Consider the following 23,937-nt stretch of genomic DNA (forward strand, 5'->3'; position numbering starts at 1 on the left):
GATCACATTATTTTACAGCTCAAAGCCCTTCATACTCAAAATAAAATTCAATGTTCTTCATGTGGCCTATGAGAGACTACAGGATCTCTTCCCTCAATCCCCATCCACCTTCTTATCTCTAATTTCACATCACTTACCTAACTCCCCCACTTGGTTATTAGAAGCTGGGATGCTGGCATTTTTACTTTTGCTATATGTCAAGTGTATGCCTACCAAGCTCGTTCCCATTTCAGGGCATTTATGTTTGCAGTTTCCTCTTCCCAGAAAAAACTTCACTCAGATATTTGCCTCACTCATTCACTTACTTCAATCAGGTCTCTGCTCAGATGCACCTACTACAGAGAAGTGTCATCTGGTGACTTTAAGACATCCCCTATTAACAACCCCTACCGCATACACACCATCTCCATTACTTGCTATCCTATTGCTTGTTTTCTTTAACCTTCATGCTCCATATTTCACTAAAATGTAAGTGTCATGAAGTCAGGGATTTTTGCCTTGTTCAGGACTGTAGCTCCCCGGCCTAAATAATGTGCCTCTCATTACAGTTACTCAATAAATAATAGCTGAATGAATGAATGTGTAAATATTATAGAAACTGCTCCAGTAGCTGCTACAACCCTCTCTGTAATAGAGGCTCATGTTCAAGAAGGATCTGTGTTTTGGTTAAACGTGATGGGCTAGTCTAGCTCTTTTCTACCACAACGGAACCAATACAAATAACAAATAAACAATTAGCTCTAATGGCACCCAGGTTAACTGTATCTTCATGTTAGGGTCATTGGAAGTTAGAGTATGCCTTTTCAGGGCATGAACAGTAGGATTTGCAGATTCAAAACTGAGGTTCTGCAATGTTTGAAGGTTTCCATGGGAACAACACGATTCTGTGTTCTGTTTAGAAGCTTAAAATATGTGGTGGCAAGAAAGCACTGCTGTAACACACCACATGAGGATGATTCAAAAGATGAAACCCTATAAAAATTAATGCTCTGAGAAGAATGTCAACTAGTAAATCAACAACGACATTATTAAAAACAGAGGAAATATAATTGGCCACATATGGTCACACTATAACAAGGCAAGAGTCATTGCACTCTTTAAGCCAGTTTCACACTTAATTTGTACCATGACGATTCAACGGAGGGAGCAACTGATATGCCAACAGCCTTGCAAAAATGAAATCCTTCCTTTATTAATACTTTCCATGACATCAAATTAGTTATTAAGAAAATGGCTTCACAATGAGAATGGGTACCTAAAATAAAACCATCTTAATGAATTACCACCATCACATTTCCTTATAAGTAGAGCAGGCTTTGGAAATAATAGACTCTAGGTTATAGAGGTTTAGAGGACAGGTAACAATTCAGATGGAATAAAATCAATGTGCATTTGAACTTCATTTAGTTTCCTTGTCATCTCAAGATTTCAGAAAAGAAAGAAAACAAAGCTTAGTCTTTTTACAGGTCACTATGTGATTTGAGGAAGAAAATGCTTATATATATATATATATATATATATATATATATATATATATATATATATATATATACATAAAATATCTTTGTAAAAATTTTGTCTTCTGTAGGTTACCACAATTGTGAAGACTTCTGGTAAGGCTCAAAGAAGATTCAGAGGACTATGAAAATGCTATTATAAATCTTCTATTTGGCCAGAATGTTTACTGGCCCGCAAACATTTTGCCACCATTTCTGAGGCTTACCAATATTTTAGAAACAAAGTATTGCTGATAGTAAAAAATGAAAAGATCTTTTAAAAAATTTCCTTGAGATTTGGCTTGTCCAAAAATAAAATTTTCTATCTCCTTTGGATGAGTAAGTTGATGCTAATTTGCATGGCTGTGTCAAATAAAAATAGCTGATATTCACCGAATATTTTCAATCAGTATTCCACTTCCTTTTTCTATGCATCTACTTCACCCTTCTTTTTGAATTTTTTTCTTCATTCTAGGCATCATGGTAGACAATGGCAACCACTGAGTCCTGAATTTTACAGCTATATAGTTATTCATGGATATATTTAACTTGTCTTAGATATGTATCCAAATTCTCAAGGAAGGGGCTAGATGGACTAGAGTAGTTTTAGTAGCAAACTCTGAAATTTCTACTTTGCCTACGGAATGGAGAATGAAAATTTAAGGAAAAGGGTTGGCTATACCTTCAGATTTTATCCAGAATCTGACCAACTCTTACCACTTCTACTGCTATCTCTATTAGAATTACAGCAATAACCCCCAAACCAGTCTCTACACTTTCACAAGTGCCATTCTATGTCTGTTCTTAGCCAGTGATTAACGGGTTAGGTCAAATTACTCTCTTCTCTAAACCCTCCATTGTCTTCCCATCTCACTCTGAATAAAAGTCAAATTCCTACAATTGCCTACAAAGTTCAAGAAAATCCTCCCTTACTATAGCCACTACCTTTCCCCTTCCTGATTCCATTCCTGGTATCTATCTGATCGTCTGACTATATATATCCTTTTCTACTATCTCCTTTTCTCACGATTCTGCTCCAGCCACTCTTCCTCCTGCTGTTTCTCAAATTTGCCAAACACACTCCCACTTCAGAGTGCTTGCATTTGCTGTCCTATTTATCTGGGATGTTGTTCTCTTAAAAAGTCTTAGTGTTGTCTCCCATGATTCTTTCAAGTATTTGATCTGATGTCACCTTCATAATGAGGCTTTCTCTAACAATTCTATTAAAAATTTTAATGCCTCTGTGACAGGTAGACTATCTAGGTGTTCCCCCTGATCTCCACCTCCCCATATTCACAATATTGTATAATCCCTTCCCCTTGAGTGTGGGAGAGACCGGTGACTTGCTTTTAACCAATAGACTATAGAAAATATAACAGGATATCACTGTTATTATGTTACATGATAGAAGACTCTGTCTTGCTAGCTGACTCATTTTAGAATCACTCTTTCCATTATTGACTTGAAGGCACAAACTGTCATGAATTCTACAACACACAATACAATTAATCTTGCCAATAGCATGAGTGAGCTTGAAAGCAGATTCTTCTTCATTTGAACCTCCAGATGAGAATGTAGCCTTGGTGGACACCTGAATCGCAGTCCTGCGATACTGAAAGAGAGACATTAATTAAGCCATGCCTGGAATCCTGTCTCGTCAAAACAATAAGATAATTAATATTTTAAGCACTAAGTTTGTGGTAATATGTTACACAGCATAGAAAATGATTACTGTCTCTCAAGCATTCTAGAAACTCCATATTCCCATGTCCTGTTACATTTTTTCTCTATATACTTACCACCTTCTTATATTTTACACATTTCATTCTTATTTTATACCACATGCATGGTTTGAATGAGCCTTTTTCTTTTAGTTGATAGTTTTGACATCATAAAAAATCAGCTTCCATTTCTGATTGGAATAAAATCCATACGAACTATAGCAGGAATTACAAGGAAGGCACTAGTAATGAAAGTTGTTGTACACAGACTGGCTTATGACACCAATTTGTGGAATCTCCTTCTTTAGAGTATGTTGAAATTAGGGATAAATAGATATTCATCTCTCTGGGACAATAAAATTATATCTCTACTAGAAGCCATGGCTATTAAAACGTTGCAAAGTTCATTCCATCTCTATCATATTGTGACTAGGGATTGAGTAAAAAAAAAAAAAAACATGGTAATGTTCTTTTTTTTAATTTAATTTAATTTATTTATTTTTATTTTTGACTGTGTTGGGTCTTCATTGCTGTGCGTGGGCTTTCTCTAGTTGTGGCGAGCGGGGACTACTCTTCCTTGTGGTGCACGGGCTTCTCATTGTGGTGGCTTCTCTTGTTGTGGAGCATGGGCTCTAGGCGTGTAGGCTTCAGTAGTTGCAGCACTCAGGCTCAGTGGTTGTGGCATACGGGCTCTACAGTGCGCATGGGATTCAGTAGTTGTGGCACGCTGGTTCTAGGGTGCACAGGCTCAGTAGTTGTGGCTCACAGGCTCTAGAGAGCAGGCTCAGTAGTTATGGCACTGTCTTAGTTGCTCCACAGCATGTGGGATCTTCCTGGACCAGGGATTGAACCCGTGTCCACTGCACTGGCAGGCGGATTCTCAACCATTGCACCACCAGGGAAGTCCCAGTAATGTTCTTTATTGAAATGACAAAAATCTGCTTTTCCCAAAAGGAATTAAAAACTTTTTGTTCTTTTCATTATTTGAGCAATATTACTAGCCTGGTCATAGATCACTCTGTTTTTACTGTTACCCACAAAAGAAAAATATAAATGTCACATACAAAGATATTTTTTTAATATCTTTATTAGAGTATAATTGCTTTACAATGGTGTGTTATTTTCTGCTTTATAACAAAGTGAATCAGTTATACATATACGTATGTTCCCATATCTCTTCCCTCTTGCATCTCCCTCCCTTCCACCCTCCCTATTCCACCCCTCTAGGTGGTCACAAAGCACCGAGCTGATCTTCCTGTGCTGTGCGGCTGCTTCCCACTAGCTATCTATTTTACGTTCATAAATATTAATGGTCCCATATCAAGAAGGGTCTGTTGTTCTATTTTCCTCCCAAAATATTATTTAGCCCATTTTGTCATTATGTATTGTTGCATTATCAGGTGAAGTTTTATTGTTGTTGTTGTTTCAATCAAATAAAAAATCATTAGAAAGAGAGTAGAAGGAGGTTGATAGCAAAAATAAAGTATAGATAAATGAATATTTTATTGGATTTTCCCTTAAGTTATTGGTACATATTTATTTATCTTTTGTTGATTCAATAAAACATTTATTGAACATGTGTCAGTAGATAGTCACAGATTCAATCCTAGTCCTAGAGAGCCCTATGGTAAATGAGGAGGTGGAAAAACAACTGGGTTCCTTTGAGGTATGCCAGAAGAAATTGCTCTGCCCTTCACTGTGAAGGCTGCTGCAGATCCAAATGGATCTAAGTGAGAGAAGTGTTGCTTCAGTTCTTCGTATGTAATCCCTGAGAGGCCCTGTATTCTTATAATGGTTTGTAAAGGGTGGACATAAGTATTAAGGAATGAGGAACAAACTTGTTTTACCTCCAGATCTACCACATATTTCGAAGCAGCTTCCTAATAACAGGGTTGAATTTGTCGTAATACGTGAGATGTTACATGGGTGATATGTCGTAGAATTTTAGCCCTACTTAGGTACAATATTTTCTTCTCTAGCTTGAAGTAAAATTTATTTTTTCTCTACAGTAAATCAGCTTGAAACATGCAGCCATGTATAATCATATTGGGCCATCTCCTAAAAGTAAATAAACGTAGCATCAGGGGAAATATCCTTCAATTAATTCAAAAACTCTCCAAAGATATTAATCATAAACTATTGAAATGCAGCTGATGAATTTCACATGACAAACAGCAGTATCTTAAAAGCAATTTCAGATATACAAATATCTTCCACCAGTTCCCTTTTCTAATTTGGAAAAGGTTAAGTATTTAGTGTTGTTTGTACATACAATACCTGCAAAAATTCAATTTGCTTCCAAATGCTCTGTGAGGTTTCTACCTGAAAGCATTAATTTAACAGCACTTATTTTTAAAATGTTGAACATACACTAAGTTTCAAAAACTATGCAAAACTTTCTGGAGACAAAGATGAACAAAGTAGCCTTGTCTCTAAAATTCAAGAAACTTAAATGGGAGACTAATATAGACTGAATGTTTCTGTCCCCCATATTCTATGTTGAAACTTAATAGGCAGTATGGTTAGGTACTTGGAGGCGGGGACTTTGGATGATTAGATCATGAGGGCAGAGTCCTCATGAATGGACTTATTGCCCTTATAAAAGAGGCCCCAGAGAGGCTCTCCCACCCCTTCTGCCACTTGAGGACACAGCTAGAAGACAGCTGTCTATGAACCAGGAAAGAGATTCTCACTAGATGCTGGATCTACCAGCACCTTGACATTGGACTTTCAGTCTCCAGAACCATGAGAAATAACTGTTGTTCATAAGCCACCCAGTCTATGGTATTGTGTTATAGCAGTCTGAATAGACAGAGACAGACAAAATTTTTCATGGAATGAAGTAAATGTTATAGAGATGAGTTCAGGGTATTTTGAGCACATAAAGAGGAATCCTTTAGATTAGAGTAAACATATATCTTAACTGCCTGATACAAACCCAACAAGCCTTTCTTCTTCAACATAATTATTAATAACTCTTCTTTCTCTCTCAACAGTGTCCCAGTTTGGATAATAAATTACAAGATCACACACCTAAAATACACTGGAGAAAGTCAGTTTGTTGGGGTACAGGGAGGATTCAAAGTAAGGAAAGCTTCCCTGGGTCATTCCACAGTTGAGAACTGCAAATATCTTAGTGTAGTGGAGTGTTGAAATGTGATTTGGGTCACAGGGTCCTCTGAGACAAGAAACAATAGAGTTATGCAGAAGCCAGATGATGAAGGCTATTATATGTCTTGCTAAGACATTTGACCTTTATTTTAAAAAATCTTGAATTTAATGAAAGTTTTTGAAAGCAAAAGCTTCAAAGATCAGATTTATATTTTTTTAAAAAAAAGCACTGTGACAGCAATACAGAGCATGAACAACAGATTAAAACATGGACATCCACTCATAGACTGTTTCGATAGTTCAATCAAGAAATAAGTCTCTAATCTATGGAAGTGGTAATGGGAAATAGAAAATGAGGTTGAAAAATATGAAATACATATTCTATAGGACTTGGTGACTGATTGGATAAGATGAGGTAAATGATTAGGAAGAGTAATCATATCTCCCTGGTACCTTGGTAAGCCACTGGGTAATCATTTACTGTGGCAGGGACACAGGAAGAAGATAAGTTTTATTTATTACTTTGGGGTGAGAAGGCAGTGGTGGGGAGATGGGAGAAGATAATGAGATGAATATGGGATATATATGCTGTTTTTTAAGTGGCCTTAGAGAACATTGCTTAAAATGATGGACTTTGAACTAGATTATAATTTCCCTGTAGGAAAAGACAAGATGTTCAGAATAGCCAATACGATATTGAAAGAGAAGAACAAAGTTGGAGGACTGACACTACTTGATCTCAAGACATTTTATAAAGCTACAGTAATCAAGAAAATGTGATTAGTGAAAGAATAGACAAATAGGTCAGTGGAACAGAATAGAGAGCTCTGAAATAGACCCATATAAACATAATCAACTTATCTTTGACAAAGGAGCAAAGGTGGTACAATGGAACAAAGACAGTCTTTTCAACAAATGATGCTGGAACAAATGGATATCCACATGCAAAAAAAAAGTGAATCTAGACATGGACATGACATGCTTTACAAAAATTAATTTAAAATGGATCACAGGGCTACCCTGGTGGTGCAGTGGTTGAGAATCTGCCTGCTAATGCAGGGGACATGGGTTCGAGCCCTGGTTTGGGAGGATCCCACATGCCGCGGAGCAGCTAGGCCTGTGAGCCACAACTACTGAGCCTGTGTCTCTGGAGCCTATGCTCTGCAACAAGAGAGGCCGCGATAGTGAGAGGCCCGCATACTGCGATGAAGTGTGTCCCCTGCTTGCCACAACTAGAGAAACCCCTCGCACAGAAACGAATACCCAACACAGCAAAAGTAAATAAATTAATTAATAAACTCCTACCCCAACATCTTCTTTAAAAAAAAAAAATGGATCACAGACCTAAATCTAAAATGCAAAACAATAAAACTCCCAGCAAATAACAGAAGAAAATGTAGATGATCTTTAGTATGGCGATGACTTTTTAGATACAGCACCAAAGGCACAATCCATGAAAAAAGTAATTGATAAGCTGGAGTTAATTAAAATTTAAAAACTTCTGCTCTGTAAAAGACAACATCAAGAGAACGAGAAGACTAGCCACAGACTGGGAGAAAATATTTTCGAAAGACATTTAAAGAACTGGTATCCAAAATACACAAAAAATTTCTTAAAACTGTAAAATAAGAAAATGAGCAACCTGATTAACAACTTGGCCAAAGACCTTAACAGACACCTCACTAAAGAAGATATATGCATGACAAATAAGTATGTGAAGTATTCTCCACATCATATGTCCCCAGGAAAATACAAATTTAAACAATGAGATACCACTACATACCTATCAGAATGGCCGAAACCCAAAACACTGACAATACCAAAGGCTGGCAAGGATGTGGGGCAATAGGAACTCATTCATTGTTGAGGGAATACAAAATGGTACAACCACCTTGGAAGACAGATTGTCAGTATAAAAATGTAAATGTATTTTTACTATATGATCCAGCAATCATGCTTCTTGATATTTGCCCAAATAAATTAAAAATTTATGTCCACACAAAAACCTGCACTTGGATGTTTATAGCAGCTTTATTCATAATAGCCGAAACTTGGAAGCAACCAAGATGTCTCTCAGTAGGTAAATGGACGAACACATTGTGATACATCCAGACAATGGAGTATTATTCAACACCAAAAATAAATGAGCTATCAAGGCTTTAGAAGACATAGAACCTTAAATGAATATCACTAAGTGAAAGGAGACAGTCTGAAAAGGCTACATACTGTATGACTCCTAATATGTGATATTCTAAAGGCAAAGCTATGGAGACAGTAAAAAGATCAGTGGTTGTCAGAGGCTGTGCGGGAAGGAATGAATAGGTGGAGCACAGAGGAATTTTAAGACAATGAAAATACTCTGTAAGATACCATAATGATAGATACATGCCATTATATATTTGTCCAAACCCATAGAATGTACAACATCAAGAGTGAACCCTAATGTAAACTATAGACTTTGGGTGATAATGATGTATCAGCGTAGGTTTATCAGTTGTGACAAATGTTCCACTCTTGTGAGGGATGTTGATAATGGGGGAGCCTATGCATAGGTCAGGACAGGGAATATGTAGGAAATCTCTGAATCTTCCCCCCAATTTTGCAGTGAACCTAAAACTGCTCTAAAAATGTCTACATTTAATAATAAAAAAACAATACATACCCATCTTGTACAACACTGTGTTACTAGGGCCTAATAGAAGGCTTGACAAATAGTGTCTAATAAATTGTTATTAAATGAATTATTGATTAATTTATTAGATGGATTGTGTTTTAAATCCCAACTCAAGTACTTTCCAGATGGGTAAATATGAGCAAGTTACTCCTGTAAACCTCAATTTCCTCATGAAAAATCAGGATATAATAAAATCTAATTTGTTGAATTTGTGTGAAAAGCAAGTCGTGTAGTACATATGGATAACTATAACCATATGTTAACTATAAAGTGATTCAGAAATATCAGAAACATTATTATCACATAGTGTGTTCTGAAGGATCAAAGCATCTAAGCTTTCCCCACTGTTAAACTCAATTATGATATGTCTACCCTTGCACCTTATAAACTCCCAAAATACTTCTCAGCCTTCACTTCCCAATACTTTCAGCCTGGAAGAGGAAATCTATCCCAACAAGCTAACCATGTTCTGAAATCCAGAAAATTCCATCATGAACCATAAGATGACAAATTATAATCTTTCTGGATGTATGTGTGCATACTGGAGAATAAGTAAGTGTGTACATCTTATACTGCCAGGTTGTTCAATCTTCCATGAAATCCATCACATGTGGGGACCTTTCCCTAACTCTAGAGTTACCTTATAAATTACAGCTCCTTACCTTATACCTCAAGATCTACCATATATTTAGCTTGTCTTCTCTGCCCTGCAAATCTGGATGCCATACACGATCCACAGGAAATAGAAGAGTATGCAGTATGAACCATCTTGTGTTCTTTACTTTAAATCATGTAAGTATGTGATTCATTGAAAAAGCTATAATCCTGAAAATTAAACCTGAGTGCCCACTTCCCATATTCATTCAAGAATTCCAGATTTATGTAACAGTCTACCAGTCTCAAGTCAAACTGGCTTTCAGCTAAGCATTATGTCTAGTCCAGATGACTAGAAAGAGAGATATATTGGGGGTGAAAGGTAATACTGGATCTCCACAAAAGAAATGTTAAAGGGGTCATGATATGAATCTAATCTGCTCTGAAGCCATGGTCTCTATAAACATATGGGGTACCTCCCTAGGAAGTCTGTATAATAAAAACAGAGCCCCATTTTAAAAGGTAGCATCAGAAACCAGCAAGAATGAAAATTCATGGGCCCAAGTTACGACAGTTTGTTTTTTTTAAAAAAAGTGATTGCACTGGGTTGAAAATGCTATAATCATTTGAAAACAAAATTTCTTAATGATATTCACAAAAGAGAAAGCCACAAAATCTCATATTTTAGCAGGTGAAGTTGCTATTAAAACACCTTTGTTTAAAAAGTAAGCATTTACCCTCCATTCATGTAGGAACTCTGAGGTAAACAAATAGCTCCAGTTAATCCAAAAAGGTCTTCAAAAGAAAGAAGGAAGAGAGGGATGGAGGGAGGGAGGAAAGAAAGAAAGAAAGAAAGAAAGAAAGAAAGAAAGAAAGAAAGAAAGAAAGAAAGAAAGGGAGGAAGCGAGGAAGGAAGAAAGGAGGAAGGAAGAAAGGAAGGAAGGAAGGAAGGAAGGAGGGAAGGAGGGAGGAAGGAAGGAAAGAGAGAGAGTGAGTGAGAAGGAAGGGAAGGGAGGGAAGGAAGAAAGAGGAAGAAAGGGGAAAAACATCAATCTAATAAGAGAAAGAATGATAGAACTGAAGATCATCATTCTCTAACACCTAAAGAAATAAACTGATCCAAGAATTATCAACTGGTATTTAAAAAAATCAGGGGGTATGGTTGAAGAGAAGCCAGACATTTGTTCATTTTCACTATAGCTACCGCATGGATTACTTTCTAGACTCAAGACAAAAACTGTAACTATGAAATGAAGGGATCAGACTGTCATCATCCTCATCCTGGGTCAACCAGATAGTGAAGTGTCTCCTGGTATGGTATAATAAGAACATTACCAGGTGTTCTAGCTGAAGTTGTTGAGTTTGTATCCATCAACTCTTCAGGCTTAAGTCTACATTTTTCAATCCATAGGAAATACAGGGATAGAAGAATAAACTAAACATGAATGCTAGAGAGCAACTAAACCTGGACTGCTGTACAGTAGCTTCTAGCCACACATGATAGCTATTTAAATTCTAACCTAAATTAAATTAAAAAATAAATTACAAATTCAATTGCTCAGTAATTCTAGCCACATTTGGCTCTAGCGCCACAAGTGGTAAGTATCTATCTTATTGTTTATCATGAATATGGAATATTTCCATCAAGGCAGAAAATTCTGTTGGACAGCCCTGTAAAAGACAAATCCAGAAGTTAAGATTTTCCATGATTAGATCCATTCAACAAACCAGTGTCTTGGCAAAAAAGAAACACTGTACTAGATTATAAAACCTCAAGGGATATATAAGAAGCAGACTGCATCTGGTTTGAGCAGCTTAAAAAATCATTTTGGGAATATCCAGGGAAAGTTGAGTATGGACCAGGTATTAGATAAGATGAAAATTTATTAATGTTGAAAGGTAAATAAAGTGCTATTAGGGGTTATTTCAGGTTTGTGGGAGTATGGTATCTTTTTGTTGTTGTTTATATCTATTTTCTAAATTTCTACAATGCACATATGACTTTTGAGATAATAAAAAGTTATTTTAATGTTTTTAAAGGTAACATTGCTTACCCAACAAGAAGAAATTTCAAAGGCTGTTCTTGAGCTAGGTTTACTCTTGCTTACATCACTAATGGTAAAGGAGAGGAATCCTGTAGGAAAGTTTCAGGCAGCCAAAGTCCATGGCAAGGGAGGCATGCCATAACCTAGGACATGTAAGAAAGTGAAGAGGGTTTAAAGTGGATATTGGAAAACAAAACCTTATGGGCAGTGACAAAAACAATCAAAGACTGAAAGCAAATAGTCAAGGCCAAACAGACAGAAATGACAGTCATTGAGGTAGTAATAGAAAAATATTAGTTCTAGAAAAATATTAAGAACAGACATTTTCCACTTTGTTATTCCTCTTGCTAGGATATCATTAACCACATAGAGTCACGTCCAATTCAGTGTTCTAGCCTTGGAGACCCTCCTTTTCTTTTTGTTCTGACCTTGAGCTCTGAATTTTTCTAAACCAAATTGCATTCCCTAGTGAGAAATTTGTTCTTTGCTAAGTTTCTGCTCCTATCCTCGTTCTACATAACCTATTCATGGGATTTTGTCCAGGGAATTTGTCCAAATACCCGCCTATTTTGCTATTGTTGCAACCTCTGTTTTCTCAATTGTTCTACCTGCCTAAGATATACATATTCATCATGAGTTCATGAGTTCTTGCCATTTTAGGCAACCCAGATTCATTAGCTCGTCCCTAAGATACTGTCCTTTGAATTTTGTCACTTACAACCAATTGCAGTGTGGTACATACCTTTAGCTGCTTACTCAAAATCCATTATTTCTTTCTTCCTCACTATGATAACTTTATTATATCCATTTTATAAAAGATCAGGCTCATGTAAAACAACCCACCTCCCCAGACTCCTGTGCATTTTTGCAAGGTCCACGTGATCCAGTTTGGTACAAAGCAAGGTAAGCAGTTAGATTTCCAGAAGAGCCTTTTAAGAGGCATGATCTTCAATCTTTTTCCCTTTATCTTTCTTTGAGCCTGGATAGCAGGTGCAGGCATCATCTTTGTAATCAGGAAGATAAAAGTCAGATACTAAGGATGGTGGTATGGAAAGACAATGGGAGCCTGAAACGTGAAGGATATCCCGTGCCTGCTGCTGCAGGTTTGGGCTGTCTGCTTTTAGACTCTTTGTTACGTTTGTCTTATTTACCATTTTCTTGACATGCAAACAAAGGCAACTTTGACTAATGCAGAGAGAAAGTAAAAAGCATCTCATAAGCTATTTTCAAATCTGGTTATTATTATTAGGTAAACATGGCCTATAGCTGGACCTGTAATACTTGATAGCTCACTTGTGTTTAGTGTAATTTTAAAGATTGTCTTATTGAGGGAGCAGAATTTAGTGTTTTTAGCATTTACATTTTTTAACCAGAAACTCATAGAAATATAAAAACAGGTGTGTCTTTATTCCTCAAATAGGAAGGTAAAATGTGCTCCTGTTTTAATTTAAAACCAAGATTGAAATCCAACCATAGGAAATAAGAGTGAAGTGACATTTTTCCCTCTAATTACCAAGTCACAGTAAAATCATAAATCCAGTAAAATCATATTCATTTCTTAATCTAGGAAATCTATCTGAGCCTTTAAAGTCTAAGATTGCATTAATGTTATCTTCATCAAGCTTTCTAATGCTCACTTAGCTACTGAAAATGAAACAATGAGTAGCATCCGTCCCATTATATAAATATATGTTACATTTTAAAGAGAATTGTCTTCTGGTTTTACTGAATTATTTCAAAGTCCTAGACACCGGAAGGCTGTCAGAGTCCTTGAAAGCATTACCTCTTTGTCCTATTTTCTGCCGTCAATATATAGCAGATGGTATGGACATTCTTTAGGTCTTTAAAGCAAATGATTTCAAAAAGTATAAACTTGGTACATTTCTGTATATTTCTATATGTAAAATGAGAGGTCCATGTGTTCATTTAATTTCATTTACAACTGACTTGAATTTCTAATTGTTGGTAAGTGGTATCTGATTTATAAATCTCCTATACTGTATTGAAGAGTCTTATCTATGTCTCTGAATCATGAATACATTACATATGCTGGAATTTATTGTTCCAAATCTTCCATGGATGGGACCTGATTACTGTATAGGTCCTTCTTTCTACATTTGCTTTACAACAATTAAATTTGTACAATTATACATGCTCCCATCTCCCATCCTGTTCTTATGAAGTTTAAAATCTTTACAACAAGGAGCTTCTAAACAACAAAAGGGTGAGGGTGGTAAAAAGGCACTAAAGCAGAATTTTTCTCCTCCAGAAAAATTTCAAAATGAGCAAGTAAGAAATAAAATTAGAAATATAATTTTTTACAACTACATTCCCTCATCACACAAAATTCCCAGGTTATTTATGATTTCAGGACAGACTTCATGACTTTGCTTTAAAATTTTAAATTCAATGGCATGATATTCTTTCCAATTTCAATGAAGGAGTTCTGCCAAGATGGCACATAAGTGTGGGCTCTTGGCTCCCTCCCACAAGTTTAATGATTGTAAAAAAAATTGGTGAAAAAAGAGCCAAGAAATAAGAAAACAAGAAAACTTACAAACTTATTAACAATAACAAATATTGTGAGATACTGCTGGGGAAACTAGAACTGTTCCTCAACAGGAAGGGTAGGTATGATGTGGAGGACAAAGTGCCGAAGCCTTGAACAGGGAGGGGAACAACAGTATAGCTATGGCAGAATAAATGAGACAAAAGCTGGTTTAGTTCTGCTCTGGTTGAATTCCATTCCTAGAGTGCAGCTTCCATACTGGGGGAGGGGAAATTTAATTTATTATCTAAAGTTAAAAATTAACCTGGACAGACACTTGTAGGGTGATACCAAACTAATATCAAACTAACATCTCCTTCAACAGCCCATATTATCGTTTTGGACAAAACTGGAAAAGGTATTCCTTCCTCCAGTAACATCATGTTGAAATAGTAGATAATTTATTTTTCAAGAATAAAAATTATAACATGTAATCATTGTATATATATTATACAAACCAAATTATTAAACCCACTGTAGATAATTCAAAGTTTTGATCAGAATAATTAGGCAAAGTCACTAGGTTATAATTTGCTGTGAAATAATTACATGTCTTGCTTTCATGGAAATAAAATTCATTACTGTACTTTAAATACTTACTTGCTCCAACACCTTGCTTTTGAGAGAAATGGTCATCGGACTTAACAGACTTTCTTTTGGCATTGTAGAAGTGATTTTTGATGAATTATTATTCTGAGAAGCTATATTCTCCACCATTATAGTTTTGTTTTGTTTTGTTTTTAACGCTGTCTTGACCCAGTTTTGAGGCTCTGGGTAAAGGTCAGTTAATTCTTTTTTTAACTGAGGTATAGTTGTTTTAAAATATTGTGTTAGTTTCTACTGTACAACAAAGTGAAGTAGAGTTTCCTGTGCTATACAGCAGTTTCTCATTAGTTATCAATTTTATACATATTAGTGTATATATGTTAATCCCAATCTCCCAATACATCCCACCCTCCCTTTCCCCCCTTGGTGTCCATATGTTTGTTCTCTACATCTGTGTCTCTATATCTGCCTTGCAAACTGGTTCATCTGTACCATTTTTCTAGATTCCACATTTATGCATTAATATATGATATTCGTTTTTCTTTCTCTGACTTACTTCACTCTGTATGACAGACTCTATGTCCATCCAAGTCTCTACAAATGACCCAATTTAGTTCCTTTTTATGGCTGAGCAATATTACATTGTATTTATGTAACAAATCTTCTTTATCCATTCATCTGTCCATGGGCATTTAGGTTGCTTCCATGATCTGGTTAATAGTGCTGCGATGAACATTGGGGTGCATGTGTCTTTTTGAATTAAGGTTTTCTCTGGGTACATGACCAGTAGTGGGATTGCTGGGTCATATGGCAGTTCTATGTTTAGTTTTTTAAGGAAACTCCGTACTGTTCTCCATAGTGGCTGTATCAATTTACATGCCCACCAACAGTGCAAGAGGGTTCCCTTTTGCCACACCCTCTCCAGCATTTATTATTTGTAGATTTTTTGATGATGGACATTCTGACCGGTGTGAGTTGATACCTCATTGTAGTTTTGATTTGCATTTCTCTAATAATTAGTGATGTTGAGCATCTTTTCATCTGCTCTTGGCCATCTGTATGTCTTCTTGGAGAAATGTCTATTTAGGTCTTCCACCCATTTTTTGATTGGGCTGTTTGTTTTTTTGATATTGAGCTGCCTGAGCTCTTCATATATTTTGGAGATTCATCTTTTGTCCATTGATTCATTTGAAAATATTTTCTCCCATTGTGAGGGTTGTCTTTTCATCTTGTTTATGGTTTCCTTTGCTGTGTAAAAGCTTTTAAGTTTAGTTAGGTCCCATCTGTTTATTTTTGCTTTTATTTCCATTACTCTAGGAGGTGGGCCAAAAAAAGATCTTGCTGTGGTTTATGGCAAAAAGTGTTCTACCTATGTTTTCCTCTAAGAGTTTTATAGTGTCTGGTCTTACATTTAGGTCTTTAATCCATTTTGAGTTTATTTTTGTGTATGGTGTTAAGGAGTGTTCTAATTTCATTCTTTTACATGTATCTGTCCAGTTTTCCCAACACCACTTATTGAAGAGACTGTCTTTTCTCCACTGTATATTCTTGCCTCCTTTGTCATAGATTAGGTGACCTTAGGTGCACGGGTTTATCTCTGGACTTTCTATCCTGTTCCATTGATCTATATTTCTGTTTTTGTGCCAGTACCATACAGTCTTGATGACTGTAGCTTTGTAGTGTAGTCTGATGTCAGGGAGTCTGATTCCTCCAGCTTGGTTTTTCTTTCTCAAGATCACTTTGGCTATTTGGGGTCTTTTGTGTCTCCATAAAAATTTTAAGATTTTTTGTTCTAGTTCTGTGAAAAATGTCAGTGGTAATTTGATAGGGATTGCATTAAATCTGTAGATTGCTTTGTGTAGTATAATCATTTTTACAATATTGATTCTTCCTATCCAAGAACATGCTATATCTCTCCATCTGTTCATGTCTTCTTTGATTTCTTTCATCAGTGTCTTACAGTTTTCTGAGTACAGGTCTTTTACCTCCTTAGGTAGGCTTATTCCTAGGTATCTTATTCTTTCTGTTGCAATGGTGAAAGGGATTGTTTCCTTAATATCTCTTTCTGATCTTTTGCTGTTAGTGTATAGGAATGCAAGAGATTTCTGTGCATTAATTTTGTACCCTGCAACTTTACCAAACTCATTTATTAGCTCTAGTAGTTTTCTGATAGCATCATTAGGATTTTCTATGTATAGTGTTATGTCATCTGCAAACAGTTACAGTTTTACTTCTTCTTTTCCAATTTGTATTCCTTTTATTTCCTTTTCTTCTCTGATTCCCTTGGCTAGAACTTCCAAAACTGTGTTGAATAAAAGTGGCAAGCGTGGACATCCTTGTCTTGTTCCTGATCTTAGAAGAAATGCTTTCAGTTTTTCACCATTAGAGAATGATGTTTGCTGTGGGTTTGTCTTATGTGGCCATTATTATGTTGAGGTAGTTTCCCTCTGTGCTCACTTTCTGGAGAGTTTTTATCATAAATGGGTGTTGAATTTTGTCAAAAGCTTACTCTGCATCTATTGAGATTGTCATATGGTTTTTGTTCTTCAATTTGTTAATATGGTGTATCATGTTGGTTGATTTGTGTATATTGAGGAATCCTTGCATCCCTGGGATAAATCCCACTTGCTCATCGTGTATGATCCTTTTAATGTGCTGTTGGATTCTGTTTGCTAGTATTTTGTTGAGGTTTTTTGCATCTATATTCATCAGTGATATTGGTCTGTAATTTTCTTTTTTGTGATATCTTTGTCTGGTTTTGGTATCAGCATAATGGTCGCCTTGTAGAATGAGTTGGGGAGTGTTCCTTCCTCTGTAAATTTTTGGAAGAGTTTGAGAAGGATAAGTGTTAGCTCTCTTTAAATGTTTGATAGAATTCACCTGTGAAGCCATCTGGTCCTGGACTTTTGTTTGTTGGAAGATTTTTAATCACTGTTTCAATTTCATTACTTGTGATTGGTCTGTTCATATTTTCTGTTTCTTCCTGGTTAAGTCTTGGAAGGTTATACCTTTCTATGTGTTTGTACATTTCTTCAAAATTGTCCATTTTGTTGGCATATAGTTGTTTCTAGTAGTCTCTCATGATCCTTTGTATTTCTGCAGTGTCCATTGTAACTTCTTTTTCATTTCTTTAATTGATTTGAGTCCTCTCTCTCTTTTTCTTGATGAGTCTGGCTAAAGGTTTATCAATTTTGTTTACCTTCTCAAAGAACCAGCTTTTAGTTTTATTGATCTTTGCTATTGTTTTCCTTTTTTCTATATCATTTATTTCTGCTCTGATCTTTATGATTTCTTTCCTTCTTTTTTTTTTTTTCTTTTTTTTTTTTTTTTTTTTTTTTGGTATGCGGGTCTCTCACTGTTGTGGCCTCTCCCGTTGCGGAGCACAGGCTCCAGACGCGCAGGCTCAGCAGCCATGGCTCACGGGCCCAGCCGCTCCGCAGCATGTGAGATCTTCCCAGACTGGGGCACGAATCTGTGTCCCCTGCATTGGCAGGCAGACTCTCAACCACTGCACCACCAGGGAAGTCCTTCTTTCCTTCTTGAGCAGAGGATTAAGTTCACATCCCGACCACCTCCTTCATTGGGCTCTCACACTCCAAGCCACTATACACCCTAATCTCCAGACCAGGTACCACACAACCAAGAGCAGTTTCTATTCCCCAGATCCGTATGAAATTATTCGAGTTCGCCTATACTAAGCCTGCTTACCCTGCCTTGGCCTTCATTTTCACTCAGAAACCACATTAAAGGATTCTGCCTGCAATTTCTCTCCCGGTCTCTGCCTCATGACAGACCTGGGTGCTTCCCCTCAGCAGCCCTGCATGGTAGTGTATTTCTAAACTGTAAAACTCTTTCCACTCTCTCTCCCTTGAACTCAGTCTGGCTTTACCATACCTCACCCATGGTAATATTAAAACAACTGTCAACTCATACTGACAAAAATACATATACCCTTAGAACTACTGGAGCATTCAGAAATATGCATGGTAGTTCTTTTCCTGAAAATGAAATGTCATATTCCAAAGAAGTCCTGATGGATTTGAGAAAACTATCTATAGCTTTACTTACTCATCCACTGATGCTTTATCAACCTAACACTCCTTACTAATTTTATCAGTCAGTTTCAATTAGTATTTCCATCGTATACAGCATTTGTAATTTAAAGAATTGTGGTGAACATCTAGAATGCTAAAAGACCAAGCTCTACATTTAATATTACACATTTTTAAGAGTGATATCTCAGTATAAAACGTAGGAAATAATAGATTTTGAAATTTAGTTTGGGGTATTAGGCAGCCTGATTGTGAGATTTTAGTCAAAAGTGGGTAATTTCCTCCCTATTCTAAAAGTTTCTAAACACGAAAAAATTGACAACAATAAGAGACTGCAACTTCTTTAGCATCAATCATATATATTTTCTTATTCATTGCTTTATTTTATTCTTCAAATAATTTCTTAACCTTTTTGATACTTTTAAGGACATAAAATTGAACTTTAGTTTCTGCAATATTTTGCTTAAAACATTAATATTAAAAGAATCATGCCAAATGAGTACTAAGCAAATCATTTGAAAAATGCTTTTTTCAAATATAGGCCTTTGGTTTAGCTTCTACAATGCCCATCTTTATTAACATAATCAACAGTTTCTAACGGATTCTACACTGCCTCTGAATTCTATGATGTTAAAGATCAACTCAATTTTCCTGTTATGTATTTGACAATGTTTTTGAAGCTAAAATTTAGTTTTATAAATACTAATGGATGCTATATAAAAAATAAGAAATTGATTTTTTGCTACATTTTTGCTACAATTTAAAGAATGAACAGAAGTAATAAGATGTTGTTTTGAAGTTTCTCACTGGTAACTGATATCACCATGCATATTTGCAGCCTTGTTCTATCTTTGGCCCCTCAAATAATTTGTGTTTAAGTTCAAAATTTTTAGTAGTAAACTAAAAATATCTATAGTTCTTCTCAAATGATATCTACTTAAAAATTTCAAAATGTGTTCGTATAAAGAAATATCTGTATTTGAAAGCCAACAAATCTAACAATAATTGTCTGTTCTACATGATCCATATCCAGGTTTTATCTTTAAAAAATTGAGTAGCAGCATTTCTACTTTTTCCAAAGTTATTTCAGTTGTTACATCTACTATAATTCTAATGATTTTTTTAAAAGTTTTATTTTTTAAGCAATGTGATAATCGTTTTGTGTTGATGTTTGATTTCTGCAGAAATGATCAACAACATGTTATCAACTTTCTACTCTAATTTTTGCCAGATGAAGGCAGTTATCATTATCTTATTCATAAAATTTCATCAGTAGTCATCAGAATGCCAGACATTACCATGCCAAAACTGAATCACACATATTCAATAATGGCATGCCAATATTTTGTTATATTCATATAGTCTATTCTTCAACATTTCTATTTGTATGTTTTCCAAATTGAATTTCAATGTGAATACATAGTGTTATTGTTGATGTACATTTCATTTTCTTTATATTAACTAAGCATATCTGATAAACGTTCCCAAGTTTTGTACTAATTCTCATTCTTCAGTGGACTTTTTGTATTCCTCCAAAGTTTGCAATATAGATAACATACAGAACAGCTTGTAATCGAATAGGATAACTTGAATATAGTGATTAATTTGACTATTTGGAATAATTCATGTAAAAAGAATTCCAAAAATCTTTCTTTCTGTAATGTTTTTCAGAAGTGTAAATTTTGTACTTGACATATACTTAAATTTCCAATAAAACTGTAACATTGCATAATATTCGAATCACACAATCATATACTTGGAGCAGCAGAAAGCATATTCAATTTAGTCAATTCTTCTATTTTGTCTTATGCTAGTTTTTGTAATCAAAAAGTGTTTGTTAACTTCCATCGACCTCTAGTGTTTCCTTGTGGCCATTTGCAAATGATCCCTCCCTCCACCCCTAGCCCTGGGCAACTACTGGACACAACTACTCATGTGATTTGTGTCACTAGAACATACTTTGCATTTTCTGGAATTTTATTTAAATGGAATCATACCTTATAAACATTTTTGGATCTAGCTTTTTTGACTCAGTGTAAGAATTTTGAGATTCATCCACATTGTTATGCTTGTCAGTAGCTCATTTCTTTTTATTACTAAGAGTCCTTTAGATAGGCCACATTTTGTTTTTCTGTTCTCCAATTAATGGACATTTGGATTGTTTCCAGTTTTTGGCTATTGTGAATAAAGATGCAATGAACATCCACATTAAAAAAAAAGTGTTTGCTAGTATTTGTCAAGGCAGTAAAAGTAAAATCACATCTTCTTCCAACAGTGACCTATCTTCATTATATTCAATTACAATTTGTAGCTCTTATTTTTATTCTCCTTGCATTCTATCTATTTTCTCTAAATATTCAGTGATTTCACTTCCTAATAGTTTTCGGTGTCCTACTTTCTGATTCTAATCATTTTTTTCTTTCTGATATTTAAGGAGAAATAGCTACAAGTAAATGTTGTGCTCATGAAGTAAGAGTAACAAGCAATAAACAGTATTTATAATATAATTTATGGGTCATGATGTGATAATTTCCCATTGAAGACTATAAAATAATTATTACTAATGGATATTAGTTATTACATAGTTATTCATGTTATAATGAAAGTATTTATTGATTTAAAGTGGGAAATCAAAAATTCATTTAAATTGGAAAAATCAACAACAAGATAGTGAAAAGGGGGCAGATGACATTCTCCATAGTACTGAAATACAGTTTCTTTAAAAATGCTGTCTTGACGCAGTCTTGAGGTCCTGTCTAGAGGCTGGTCAGTTCTTCATTTTGATTAAGTCCACACTCCTAACCACCTCACTTATTGGGCTCTCAGCCATGCATCTACCCAAATCACCCCAGGGCCAAGGACCAGAAATCTAAGGACTGCTGCTTTTCCCTAGGAGTCCAGGAAATTATTCAAATTAATGAATTCACAGGGAACGTACAAAACCACCTAATTTACTCTGTCTTGGTGTGTAACCCACTGGCAACCTTTTCTTGCTTGGAGCTCTAAGTAACAGAGTTTTGCCTTTCATCTCTCCAAGTGTCATTGAGTTATGTTCCACCATCAAAAGAATTTGTCAAGTATGGAACTGTACTTTAACAAGTGCACTTTACCAAGAAGGCATTTTTAAAGATACTGGTCAATCAGTATATCAATTACAATTCCATCTTCTTCTGTGAAGATTCCTTTCATTTTACTTGTCAAATCAACAATGTCTTTCTAATATCAAACTTGGATCTTTTCCATGATTTGAAATAGAACATCTTAAACATCCTTGTTAAAACAAGATATTTTACCATCACTGACTAGAAAATGTTTGTAAACCATATGTAATTTGTTTGGGAGATCGAATAGTTCTAAAGGTAATTTAAAAGTCAAAATAATGAAGACAACTATAATGTTCGTAGTGCATTTTACTGTGGCACTCTTGTACAGTATGTAACCTGAGAAAGCATATGGAGCAGTCTTGCAATGAGGTATGATTCAAGACTGTTTTGTGGTCTTTTCCCTTCCCCTCTCTTTGAATCCATCATGATTGACATACACAAAATAGGCATTCCTAATATGCATCATTAGGTATGACAACATTGATCCCAAGGGAATTATAAGATCACAGGTCCAAATAAAAGACATCTGGGAAAAATAATAAACAAGAACAAGAATCTGAGAAACTGATAGCGAAGTTTGTATAGGAGGTTGAAGAGCAAAAATGGGCAAAACATAACTGAAAGAGGAGGAAATACTTGCCCTACCAGATATCAGGACTTATTATGAAGCTATAGTATTTATGAAAAAATAGAGCTGGCACAGCAATAGAAAACTGCTCATTTCATAGATTAGCGAGCCTAGAATAAGACCCATGCATATAGACAACTATATTATATGACATTAGAGAACCCAGAATAAGACCCTTGTGTATAGAAAATTATGATATATGACAGAGAGCACAGCAGATCAGTAAAGAAAGGAGGGGAAACTGTACAATTAATGCATCTGGAAAAAATTTTCTCACATGGAAAAAGAAAATAAAATCAGACCCCTATTTTACCACTATATGAAAATAAGCTACAGATGAATTAAGATCTAAAATTTTAAAGTCAAAATTTTAAGTTTTAATAGGAAATGCAGGTAAGTAATCTTCTGACCTTGTGGTTTGGAAAGATTTCCCAGATAAGACATGCACTCAAAAAACTAACCATAAATAAAATGATTGGTAAATTTGACTATATATTATTAAGAAAAAAATATCAAAAGACAAAGAAAGTAGAAATATGAGTTAAACATTGGAAAAGGATATCTGTGATTCATAGAACTGACAAGTATTAGTTAAATATACACAATTCATATAATTTTAATAAACTTTATTTTTTAAAAGCAGTTTTAGGTTCACGGCAAAACTGAGCAGAAAGTACAAAGTTCCCATATATCCGCTACCTCATCATGCATACAACCTCTCCCACAATTGACATCCTGCACCAGAGTGGTACATTTGTTACAACTGATAAATCTGTACTAGTACATTGTTATCACCCAAAGTCCATAGTTTATATTAGGGTTCACTCTTGGTGTTGTACATTCTATTGGATTTTAATAAACGTGTGATGTCATGTTTTCACCATGCGGTATCATAGAGAATAGTTTCACTGCCCTAAAAATTATCTGTGCTCCACCTATTCAACCCTACCTCACCCCCAAGCCTAACAATCATTGATCTTTTTACTGTCTCTGTAGTTTTGCTTTTTCTAGAATGTCATATATTTGGAATCTTACAGTATGTAGCCTTTTCAGATTGCCTTCTTTCACTTAGTAATATGCATTTAAGGTTCTATGTCTTCTAAAGCCTTGATAGCTCATTTCTTTTGGGTGCCAAATAATATTCCATTTCCTGGAAGTGTCAGTGTATTTGCTATTTACCTACTGAGGAACACATTGGTTGCTTCCAATTTGGGGCAAACATGAATAAAGCTACTATAAAATCCATATGCAGATTTTTGTGTGAACATTATTTCTCAGTTCATTTGGGTAAATACTAAGGAGCACAACTGCTGGATAGCATGGTAAGAGTATGTTTAGCTTTGTAAGAAAATGGCCAAACTGTCTTTCAAAGTGTTAATTTGCATTCCCACTCTTGCTCCACATCCTCAGCAGCATTT

The sequence above is a fragment of the Delphinus delphis genome, chromosome 17, assembly GCF_949987515.2.
Source record: "Delphinus delphis chromosome 17, mDelDel1.2, whole genome shotgun sequence".
NCBI classification, from domain to species: Eukaryota; Metazoa; Chordata; class Mammalia; order Artiodactyla; family Delphinidae; genus Delphinus; species Delphinus delphis.